At 38.7% G+C, this 12,465-nt stretch overlaps 1 pseudogene across 1 annotated transcript; it reads left to right on the forward strand.

The window, feature by feature from the left end:
* The first annotated feature begins 1,939 nt into the window (after nucleotides 1–1,939).
* Nucleotides 1,940–10,681, forward strand: LOC114261594 (protein CHROMATIN REMODELING 4-like; annotated as a pseudogene). Its single transcript, XR_014339345.1, has 5 exons — nucleotides 1,940–2,241; nucleotides 3,144–3,248; nucleotides 3,395–6,147; nucleotides 8,393–8,550; nucleotides 10,644–10,681. The product of XR_014339345.1 is annotated as a protein CHROMATIN REMODELING 4-like (transcript).
* Nucleotides 10,682–12,465: the final 1,784 nt, after the last annotated feature.

Consider the following 12,465-nt stretch of genomic DNA (forward strand, 5'->3'; position numbering starts at 1 on the left):
ACTTTCTCCTGAAGCCTGACCTTGATTGCGAACGTCCTCTTGATTTGGATCTACCCCGTCTATCATTGGACCTACCTCTGCCTTGCTCATTTTCTGAGGCAACCATGGCATTTCCTTCTGGGTGTTTGCTACTACTACCTTCCTGTTTCTTCATCGACTCATGAGAAATGAGCGTAGCAATCACCTCATCCAGTCCAAGAGCATCCTTCCCGTACAATAGAGTTGTCCTGAGATGCTCATATGATGCAGGTAGAGAGACCAGCAAGATCATAGCCCTATCTTCCTCCTGGGTCTTGTCTCCAATGGTGTCCAATTCCATTGTGATCCTATTGAACTCGTCCAGATGTTCTGTGAGGTTCGCACCTTCTGGCATTCTAAGTGTATATAGCTGCCTCTTTAGAGATAACCGGTTTGTCAAAGATTTTGACTTGTACCTCATCTCTAACTTTGCCCATAGCTCCGCCGGATCTACTTCACTGATGACTTCCCGGAGTGTGTTGTTCCCGAGATACAACTGAATTGTACTGTTTGCCAATTCCCTCAACTCCTCCCACTTGTCATCCTTTATGTCTTCCGGTTTGTTGGACTTTTTGAGAAGAGCTTTCACCAGACCTTCTCGTGTTAAAATGTTTTTCACCCTTTGCTGCCACAGGGTAAAGTCATTACTACCATTAAAAGGCTCAATCATGAAACTTGCGCCTTTTCCTGCCATTGTAAATTTCTTCCCTTTTTAAAGAAATTTCGATGTAAGAATCTGACCGTACGGATGGGTCCGGAATATTTCAAATAGTTGGAACGCACTATTGGGTCGCCAAAAACGGACTCCGAATGGCCTAGATCTAGCCAAAAGAGTTTGAATGCCTCCGATTCAAAAACTAACCGTACGGATGTGTTCGGAATACTCCAAATAGTTGGGACTCACTATTGGATCGCCAAAAACGGACTCCGAATGGCCTAGATCTAGCCAAAACAGTTTCAACGGTTCAGATTTGCTGAATCTGGTGCGCCTGAGAAGCACCAGATAATTCCTCCGGTTTGGCAGGTCAACGGCTCGGTCAACGGCGCAGGCGGCGCGGTCAACGGCGGCTTGACGGCTGGTCAACCCGGCTTGGTCAGCGGCTCAGGCTGACTGGGCTGACACGTGTCTGACACGTGGCTGACGTGTCGGCTGACGTGGTACGCGCGTGTATTACACGCGCCTTCCCCCACTCGTCTTCTTCCTCCGTCAGCGCGTGTGGCGCGTGGATGAGAGTGGGACCACGCGCCGGGTGCCTTAACGGCGCGTGTGGCGCGTGTCGAGACTGTGACTCACGCGCCAACTTCTAGGAGCGCGTGAGGGCGCGTGGAGAGGCTTCTGGGCTCTGTTTTTGCTGTTCTGGACTCCTCTCCTCCTGACCTTCCTCCTGGTATGCTCAAAAGTGGATTTCGACCACTTCGAAATCTGGACACTTTCGGAAAAAACTCGATTTTTCTCCACCCGGGCTCTGATACCAATTGTTGCGGATCGTGGGCACACCAGGGGACACTCACAAGCAAAAACACAAGAGTTTTAACGTGGTTCGGCAAACCGGCCTACGTCCACGGGAGCGATGTTGTTATATATCAACAAATGGAGGAGATTACACACTCTCAACTCACTGTCTCTCTATATAACACACTCACTCACACTCTCTGACAAACAGAAAATAGCTCTCACTAGCTCTCTCTGTTTTGTGCCTTTCTCTCAGCAATGTGTTTTGCCATTTGCCCTGTCTACAACTCACCATCACCATTCCATTTTATACACCTTGGAGTAGGTGGGAGTGCCATTGGGTAGCCTCCATGCTTGACTTCGGCAGCCTCCTTCTTTGACATGGTTGGTAGCCTACTTCCTTGTTGACCAACCAAGGTGTGTTCACAAGATAATTTCCCCTTCACATGGGGTGAATTCAACAGAAGAAACCTGACATGTCTGATGATAATGGATCTCCAGTTTACAAAATTGTTTCCGGGGCAGCTATGCAAAAGGAAAAGGAAAGAAAGCATACGACTCATATCAGTGGCACTCAAAAGAAGCCTTGGGCTGATGAAGGTAAATGCACCATGGATTTTTCTCGTAAACGTCGTTCCAAAGCAAATTCTGCACGTACCAGAACTAGCAAATTGCACCGAAAACATATTAGTGCTGACCATGGGGCTTCTGCTTCTGGGTCAAAGGAGGATATTCGAACCAAGAGTGTGGATATCCAGCTAAAAGATGAGGTATCAATTTTTTTTTTCTTTTCTTTTCATGTGTATGTTCGCATCATGTGGTGCTCATTCAAGTTTAAATATTGTTTCCTTCGCTGATTAATTTGCATTTTGTGAAATTCTACTCTATGCCGCAAATATTGAAGCTTAATTTAAAATATTTACTTTTCTAATGCATTTCAAGAGGATGTTGTGTCACGTACTTACGTATCTTTATTATTTCTCTTTAATATATTGAAGTACGACAGTATATGGAAGCTATGGAGTTCTAATTGCTAGTTAATATGGCATATATTATTGTTTTTAATTATGTTGGGCTTGTCCTTGATCTTGAATTTACATTTGTAACTTGGTTGTAAATATAAGCTAGCCTCACATGGATGATTTATCACGTCTTGGACTGTAGCTTTTATTCTTATCCGTGTACGATGTAAATATATCAAATTTGGTCACCATCAACGCATGGATGTTCAGGAAAATTTGGGAGGTTTCGCATGCTAGACCTATGATTATTAGTAACTTTTTATAGTGCTTTCATGTTGGGAGGGGTTTTTCAGCATCATATACTATTTGCATGTTGAATAATTAGACATGTGTGTCCCCCACTTGCCCGAGTGTAAAAAAATTAAGACAATAATAGGGTTATAGGGCACGTTTAGATGAGTGTTTTACACATGTTGGGAAGTGTCTGAAGAGTGTGGTGTTTGACACGAACATGCCACCTTCTTAGAAGTGTCTGTGTTTCTTAAGCTCCCATGCTTAACCTGTATTTGTGGCAGTTACTAGTTACTTTTTTTTTTTTTTTGGGTCAGATTTCTTCTCGATCGTCATATGTTATGATCTTTAAAGTTCTTATGGTAGTTATATTAATTTTGTTGTCATTTTAAATTTACATTATTTTTTGTTTGATGCAGCTTATTGCTGAGGAAGCAGAGGATCCCTCACATCAACAGCAAACAGAAAAAAATGTAGATGGCACAGTGACCTGTAAATACCATGTTCCTGGTAAAGTTCAAGTGGTAAATGTTGAATTTTTTTGTAGATATAATTGTGCCATATTATTATGTGTCAGTGTATTTTTTGTGTTATTTATATATTTTGTTTTGAAATAACATAATATATGTTAATTTTATTTTATCTTAAATCATACTCATGTATATTATAGGTTGATCGGGTCTTGGGGTGCCAAGTGCAAGGTGATAACAAGAACTCATGCGAGATCTCTCTGATGCTTGCAAATGACTTGCCTTCCGAGGATTTATCACTTCTGGACAAGAAAAATAGAGTAGCAAAGGAAAAACCTAACAGTGACAAGATTTTGGATGGGGGAACTGCCGAAGATTTCACTGAGGGCCTTCAGAATATCATCAGCCGTTCTGATGAGGTGACAAGCTTAAACAACAATACAAGAGTAGAAAAGTTACAAGTATATAGAAGATCAGTGACCAAAGAATTTAGAGAAGGGAAGGCTGTGGATTCAGCAAGGAGAGATACCAATGATTCCAGTTCTACAGCCACAAATGGTAAAAATCAAGATGACTCTGTTGTGAATGCAGAAGTCTTGGAGAAAACACCTGAGATTTCCAGAGTACAGAATACTACTGTTTGTTTGAGAAGTCATGGTGATAATGAGGTTTCAAAAAATTGTCAAACCCTTGTTTCTCATGAAATCAAAGACACAAAGGAGGCAAACATAGAAATAAGAATGAATGGCAACCCTGATAATAAAACTCAGTTGGCTGAATTGGCATCCTCTGATGTAGTAACAGTCTCGTATGAGTTTTTAGTCAAGTGGGTCGGGAAATCTCATATTCACGACAGTTGGGTTTCTGAATCTCAGCTGAAAGTTCTGGCAAAGAGAAAACTAGATAATTCCAAGGCAAAGTATGGGACAGCAGTGATAAATATCTGCGAGGAACAGTGGTAGCTGCCTCAGCGGGTGATTGCTCTTTGTTCCTCCAAAGATGGTTCAGATGAAGCTTTTATAAAATGGACTCATCTTCCTCATGATGAATGCACTTGGGAAAGAATAGACGAGTCTGTAATTGCGAAAATGTCCCATCTGATTGATTTATTTAACCAGTTTGAACTCCGGACATTGGAAAAAGATGCTAGGAAGGATGATATGCCAAGAGGAAAGGGGGATTGTCAACAAAGTGAGATAGTTACTCTCACCGAGCAACCAAAGGAGCTAGAAGGAGGTGCATTGTTTCCACATCAGTTAGAAGCACTGAATTGGTTGCGTAAATGCTGGCACAAATCCAGAAATGTAATACTTGCTGATGAGATGGGTCTCGGGAAGACAGTATCAGCTTGTGCTTTTATATCATCATTAAATTTTGAGTTCAAAGCTACGTTGCCTTGCTTGGTTTTGGTCCCTATTTCTACAATGCCTAACCGGATGTCTGAGTTTTCATCATGGGCTCCTAACCTCAATATTGTGGAGTATCATGGGTGTGCAAAAGCTAGAACCATAATTCGCCGGCATGAATGGCGCCAATGATACAAGTGGGTTAAATAAGAAAACAGCTTCTTATAAATTCAACGTTCTTCTAACTAGTTATGTAGTCATTCTTGCTGATTCCTCTTATCTACGTGCGGTTCCTTGGGAAGTTCTTGTAGTTGATGAGGGGCATCACCTGAAGAATTCAGGCAGTAAGCTTTTCAACTTGCTTAATTCATTTTCTTTCCAGCATCGTTTATTGTTGACTGGTACACCACTTCAAAACAACATAGGCGAGATGCTTAACTTGTTAAATTTCTTGCAACCCACTTCATTCCCTTCCCTACCATCATTTGAGGAGAAATTCAGTGATCTTACCTCTGCAAAAAAGGTCAAGGAACTGAAGAAACTTGTTGCTCCATATATGATTCGTAGACTTAAAAAGGATGTCATGGAGAATATACCCCCTAAGACTGAACGAATTGTTCCTGTTGAGTTGTCATCCATACAAGCAGAATTGTATCGTTTTTTGCTAACTAAGGACTATAAGATTTTACGCAACATAGGTAAAGGGGTTGGAAAGACATCGCTGCAGAATATTGTGATGCAGTTAAGGCTTGCAACCATGCTTATCTCTTGCCAAATGTTGAGCTTAAATCTGGGTCAGAATAATTCCTTCATGAGATGCAGATAAAAGCTTCTGGTAGGCTGACTCTGTTGCATTCCATGCTTAAGGTGTAACATAGGGAAGGCCATAGAGTCCTTATATTTTCACAGATGGCACGGCTTCTTGATATCCTTAAGGATTATTTTAACATTGAATTTGGGTCCGATACATTTGAGAGAGTGGATGGCTCTGTTTCTCTGGCTGATTGCCAAGGCACGTTTTAACCAAGACAAAAGTAAATTTGTCTTCCTGCTATCAACATGCTCATGTGGTCTGGAGATCAATTTAGCAACTGCTGACACTGTCATTATCTACGATTCTGATTTCAACCCACATGCAGATATCCAAGCTATGAATTGGGCACATCGAATTGGACAATCAAAGAGACTTTTGGTTTACCGGTTTGTTGTTCGTGCTAGTGTTGAAGAACGTATCTTGCAGCTTGCAAAGAAGAAACTGATGCTTGATCAACTTTTTGTGAACAAGCCTGGATCACAGAAGGAGGTGGAAGATATCCTACGATGGGGAACAAAACGAACTTTTTAATGATCCTTCTAGTGTCAGTGGGAAAGACATTGGTGAAAACTGCAGCAACAAGGATGAAGCAGTTGCAGATATAGAACATAAGCATAAAAGGAGAACTGGTGGCCTGGGGGATATGTCCAAAGATAAATGTACAGATGGCAGTGGCAAGATTGTGTGGGATGAAAGTGCAATCCTGAAATTGCTTGATCGCTCAAATCTCCAATCTGGTTCTCCTGATAATGCTGAAGGAGATTTAGAGAATGATATGCTTGGCTCGGTAAAGGTGAATGGCACCCTGTCTTTACACATGATCAGTATTGCATTAAACTTGTTGGCAATAACTACTGAAATCCTACTATCTTTTCACTATAAAGTCTTGTCAATAACTACTGAAACCCTATTATTTTTTTCACTATTCTAAGCAAACCGAAATTTGATGCATCTGTTTTAGAAACTAGTTTTTGCTGAAATTGGACTGGACACGGTTTTATCAAGGTTCTTGCTTTGAACCGTAGTTCTAACAAGATTCTTTCTCTTGCTTTGAACCACAGAAACGTCACCCCTAGTGAGCAATTCCTGCAACTAAGCTTCAAACCTATCAATTTGGTTGGGAGTCTGTATAAAATCATAGCCAAATCCTTTCTCTGAGATTGAGGAGAGTGATTGGGATGATTATATTACAATCTCAAAATGCTTTTGTTGGGAAGGCAAATCCTTGGATGTGGCTTTTTCTAGCTAATGAATTCGTGGATTCTTAACTCACGAGGTGATTTGCATGTCAGATTTGGGAAAGGCTTTTGACCATGTTAATTGGGATTTCTTATGTTATATTTTGCGGAGGATGGACTTTGGTGAGAGGTGGAGGTGGATTTGATTTTGCATCTCTAAGGTAGTGAATGGGTTGGTAACAGGCTTTTTCGAGAGCTCTAGATGGCGAAGGCTTTTTACTTTTATTAATTATGGAAACTTTGAGTCAGATGATAGATAGGGCATCTCGTGGTGGATACTTAGTGGCTTTGGGGTGGGAGTAAAGGATGGAGCAATGGTGTTTGTTTCCCATTTTCTTTTTGCAAATGACACAATGATTTTTTTGTGGAGCTAATGAGTAAGAGTTGAGATATATAGGTGGTTTTGGTTTGTTTTATTTTGCCTTTGGTATTCACCGTTTATACGTCTCACCCCTTCCGGAAATATTCTTGTGATAATACATTTACTTAAATATGTGGGTGTTAGGATTTTTTTTGCTTTTCTTTTTTGGTGACTACAAAACTAGTTTACTTTGGTTTCAATCATGTTAAAGTTGATCTACTTTTATATTTCAATATTCTCAGCATGATGTACTGAATTATTGGCTGATTTTCAGTTAGAGTTCCTTGTAAGTCTCTGGGTATAACTCAACCTGAATGTAACCTAATTCAAACTGTCTATTTTTTTAAAGTAATCTTTGTCAAATGACTATTTGCACATATGAATTAATATGCTTGTTTTTCCTTCTGTGCTGCAAATTTTATTTTTTTGGTAAAGCGATTTCATTACCAAAAAAGATGGATATACAATGAAGCTCAAGACATTACCTTACACACGACATAAGCCAAAAAGTAATGAAAAGCTCTTCATGGAGAGACAACACAAGTTACCTAACCTACAAAAAGAAATCTTCTCACAACCCGAGAGGATATGTCAAAACTCACAAGGTACAAAGAAACACACAAAGTAGGCACAATTATGGAACCTCTCACAACCCCAGAGGCTAGGCACATAAAACACACTTACCAGCAAAAAAGTTGATCTAGTGGTGTTTCTTGGCCTAATTTTGATAATGTTGTACATATGCCTTTCTATAATTGTATAGATGGCAGTCAGTCATCTATACGATTTCATAGACCAGGAGATAAATATAATATTTAGGATTATAATCTCGCTGTTCTCACATTGCTATCAGAAAATATTTTATTTTATTTTGTTTTGTTTTTGTTGACTAGTGTGTATTTCATTAAGCAAAATGGTACCAAAGGGTGCCACCCAAGCACAAAATTAAAAGAGGAGGATCCCCAAAACCTTAGGAAAGAAAAATAGCAAACTTTGCAACCCAACTACTTAAAAGACCCTACAAAATCCAAAAATTGATCCAAGTATGGCTCAATACCATTTGAGTTCCAACTGTATTAAGTAGACAAAAACTATCACTAGAGCTTAAGCGACACCTCCACACCTTTAAAGGTTCTATTCCACTCTCGCCAAATGATCCACAAAAGAGCAAGGGCCCTCCTCCCCAAAACTATTTCTGGTGGCACTCTGTTCTTTATTTTTTTTCTCATGTCTGTGAAGAAAAACATTGATTCTCCATATACCTTGCTATTTATTTTTTTGGGTTTTGCTAGATAGTTGCATCCATATCACTCCTGCTATCTCTTGTTTGTATTTCTGACTGAACTATAGCACTAGCTTTTGAACTTGAGTTTTACAGAATACTAACATGTTGATTGTTGTTTCCTGCTATCAATTTCCACATTATCCTTTCCAACCAGTCGTTGGAATGGAATGAGGAACAAACTGAAGAACAAGGGGGAGCTGAATCACCTCCTGTTGTTGCTGATGATCCCTGTGCACAAAGTTCCAAAAAGAAAGAGGATAATCCAGTTAATGGTACTGAAGAAAGTGAATGGGGCAGACTTTTGCGACTAAGGTAAGGAGTAAATTATTGTGGTGACTTGTTCATAGTTTCATTGAGCATCACTGTTCTAGAATACATTATATGACCCTTATTACTTTAGAATCTGATGTCACATTTTTAGCAAGTACAAAACATTCTCAACTATTAACCATTTAATTAACTTAGGCATTCTCATATGAGAGCAATAAAAAACATGTATATGCAAAATTCAGAGTTATACCTAGGGTACAGACGTACCAATGGGCCCCCCAAAAAAATACAGCTATGCCACCTTAATGCAATAGCAATTGGAATGATTTGAATTGTTGATGAAAGAAAGAAAACAGGCAACAGAATGCATTCTAGTGGTTTGTGATTTTCCTAATCCAACTTCTGTGAGAATGTCCCACTGTAATTTCCTTTCTGGATATTGATTATCATATTGAACCACAGGAGAGTACAATTACCCCATTATGTGTTTTATGTAGCAATTCCTGTACTCCCTGTCAACTAGATGAGCCTCCCTGTCAACTAGATGAGCAGTAAAAAAAAAGAGTATATCGAATAGACGAGCCAACACCCAGTAAGGTACTCTTACTGGGCCTATTGACTGTGCATGCTGATTGCATAACACAAGTTACCAATGCTCTTAAGGGCTGGCTGCTTTTCCCTGGCTTTCTTTAAATTTTGTTCTCGTGTATGAGAAAATTGCCTCTAGTAGCTGCACAACACTGGGATGGCTTGCTTGGGCCTTTTTAAATGGCTGTTATGCTTAACTCCAAACTAACAGTTGTGCGCCTCACTTGGCCAATCCCTGACTGATCCATCAAAGATCATCGATGGTAGAATTGGTCTTCTCTGTCTTCAAGACTTTTTTTTTTCCTTTTCTGATAAGAGAAACTTTATTAACAAAAATTCAAAAAGGGGGCAAACCATGGACACTCAAAAAGCCTGAATCTTATAGCTATACTTCCACGAGCTTGTACAAATCACCAATAAACTGAAGAAAAATATTTAGTAGATGGAAGCTTGAGGCTATCACCAACCATCAATAGGCCAGGTAATTAGACAACTGAGAATCATTGGCCAATATGAATGATGACACATGGTTACTGTATCAAATGATTTAGTTGAGCCACATTAACTCCAAGGTTGTATCATCATAAACTGCACCAATTGAGGATTATTCCAATTATGTGTTAGCAAGACAATCAAACAGTTCTATATGTATTTCTTTAAGATGCTCTTGGCATCTTCAGAAAGTGAGTGTGCTGGAGGTACACCAACCACATAAAGAGGTAGATAGGGGCACAAGAATCCATAGCATGAAAAAATGGTAAAAAGAATCTGATGAAAAAAGTTCCCAAGAACGGAAGTTACTAGAATATTAAAAACCAAATAAAATTTGGCCATCTATAGCTTCCTTTGAAGGTTCAATCTGGTAGATAATGTGCAGATCTCTTCTGAAGGATTAAATAGTTTCACTCGCATTGCTTGGCCATCTATAGTTTCCTTTGAAGGTTCAATCTCGTAGATAATGTGTCCATCTCTTCTGAAGGATCAAATAGTTTTACTTGCATTGTTTGTACTGGAATATGTACCTATTGAATTTTGATGTACATGAATTTTCTTATATATGGCAATTGTTTGCATTGAGAACTGGAGCCTTGAAATATGACTGATTGAGGTCCAGCACCAAGTAAACCAATTTGCACTTCTACTTTCTGCCCAAATTAACATTGCCCGTTCTTTTTCTGTTACTATTAATTGTGTTTGATTCCTGTTGAGGAATACATAAAAGCTTGCCACTATTGCATGAATGATTATAGTTCTGTGTGTGAACCACCAGTTTGCTTGTAAGAGGATATAAATTTAAAATACCAAAATGATTTCCATGACAATATGATAGATACATTTATGTCGTGTCCTCTTAATCACTAACCAAAGGTCAGACATAGGAAAACATAATGAATTTTTAAAAAAATGCACGGCACACATACATATATGAAATTCCTGGACTCATGGAGCATAATGTTTTTACTTCTCTGAAGGGGTACTTGAATTCAGTAACTAGTTACCTGTGAAATGTTTTTCTTGCATTGCTTCATTTTTTGCTGGTCCGGTAGGTGGGAGAAATATCAGACTGAGAATCATGCAGCTCTTGGTAGGGGAAAATGCCAGAAAAAAGCTGTTTCTTATAGGGATGCATATGCTTCATACCCTAGTGAAATATTGAGTGACGTCTGTCATTTATTTCTTGTAAAGAATGATTTTGCCAAGACTGTTAAGTCTGTCCTAGTTATTTTTGTGCATAAGAAACCATTAAACAGAATGTCTATGTATGTCACTTTGTAGACTTGAAAATTATAGATCCCTAACTTTTGTTATACAGAATATATACAGGGTCAAAGACTATAGTGCGCTATCCGAATTCCCTTACCTCAACACACTCATTCGCCAGCATGAATTGCGCAAAAAGTTATTTTGGTTAAAACTCTGTGCGACTCAGAGGACATAAATATATATTCTTCCTATTGAAGAAGAAACTTTTGGCATATAAATGTCTATTACTTCTAAGAATTAATGTCGGACTTTTTTTATTGCTTCCAAAGCTATGTTACATGGACTCCTATAAATGTGTGGGGTATGCATGTTGGACACTTGACACTTGGATAAGGATATGGGAAATGTGTTATGTGTTCAACATGTGTAGTTGAACATTTCTTGTTTGATTTGCAACAAAGAGAATTTATTAAATAAAGAGTAAAACAGAAGTACAAAAGAGTACAAAGGGGACAAGAAGTCCTCCAAAAAGAAAAAAGAAAAAGGAATAAGACAACAAAATTACATGTCGAACACAACTTTCCAATCTCTACTAATCAAAAAACAAAGGAAATCCATTGAAAACATGTGATAATGACGCCCAAAAAGAAGTCGAATACAAAATTTTCCCATAAACTTGCTATATTTTTGAACTTTTCCTCAAATATTCTTGCATTTCTTTCTGATTATATTACCCCCAACACCACACAAATCATATGCCTCCGAAGAATTTGAGCTTTCCTTGTAAGGCCAAAAAAAGCCCATACAATCAATCAAATAACATTCGAACACAAGATGATGGTAACACAAAATCCACCTCTGCCAATTGAAGCAATCTCAACCATAAAGCCAAAATGACAAGACAATGCATATAATAATTAAGTCTCCTTATTTGAATCATATCATGATAGTTAATGCAAATACTCTAAGTGGCACATTTGCACTCCAAGTTATCTCATGAGGGCCAAAGAATGGTACATTGGTACAATTGATCATCAATAATCTTATCTAAAAGGATTTAAGAGAATACCCCAAATGACTGAATACTCTATGCTTGTTTATCAACATTTGCATGTCTCAAAGAAACACCATCAATAATAAATAATAAAGAAGCAAGTCATTAACCTTGTGATCATTAAAATTTTTGAAAAAGTTGAAATCCTAAGAAATAGACATAGAAAAAGAGGAAACCATAGAGGCAATAGAAACACTATGAGGACAAGACAATCGGTGCAAACGAGAGAATAAATGAGTAAATTGTTAGAATATTTCCTTGTTTCCTTATTTAGATTAGATTGTGATTGATTGATTGTAATTCCTTAATCAGTCAATCAATTAATTAGTCAATATAAAAGGTGATTCCTTAATCAGTGTCTTAGGACTTCCTTTTGTAACAGTTGATTGATTAATATAAAAGGTGATGATATCATAATCATCACCCAAGCTTTGTATTCTCTTAAATTACATGGTATTAGAGCCCAAATCCTAAAAACTGTCACCCACACAGCCGCTGCCACCAACCATCCATCACCTATCACCACCCATCCTCCATCGTTGGTCCCTGAGTCTCTATCAGAACCAGCCAAGATTTCACGAAGTTGTTTCGGCTTTACCCGAAGGCCCCTC

This window comes from Camellia sinensis, chromosome 9 (assembly GCF_055761805.1).
Source record: "Camellia sinensis isolate YWXY chromosome 9, ASM5576180v1, whole genome shotgun sequence".
In the NCBI taxonomy this organism is placed as follows: Eukaryota; Viridiplantae; Streptophyta; class Magnoliopsida; order Ericales; family Theaceae; genus Camellia; species Camellia sinensis.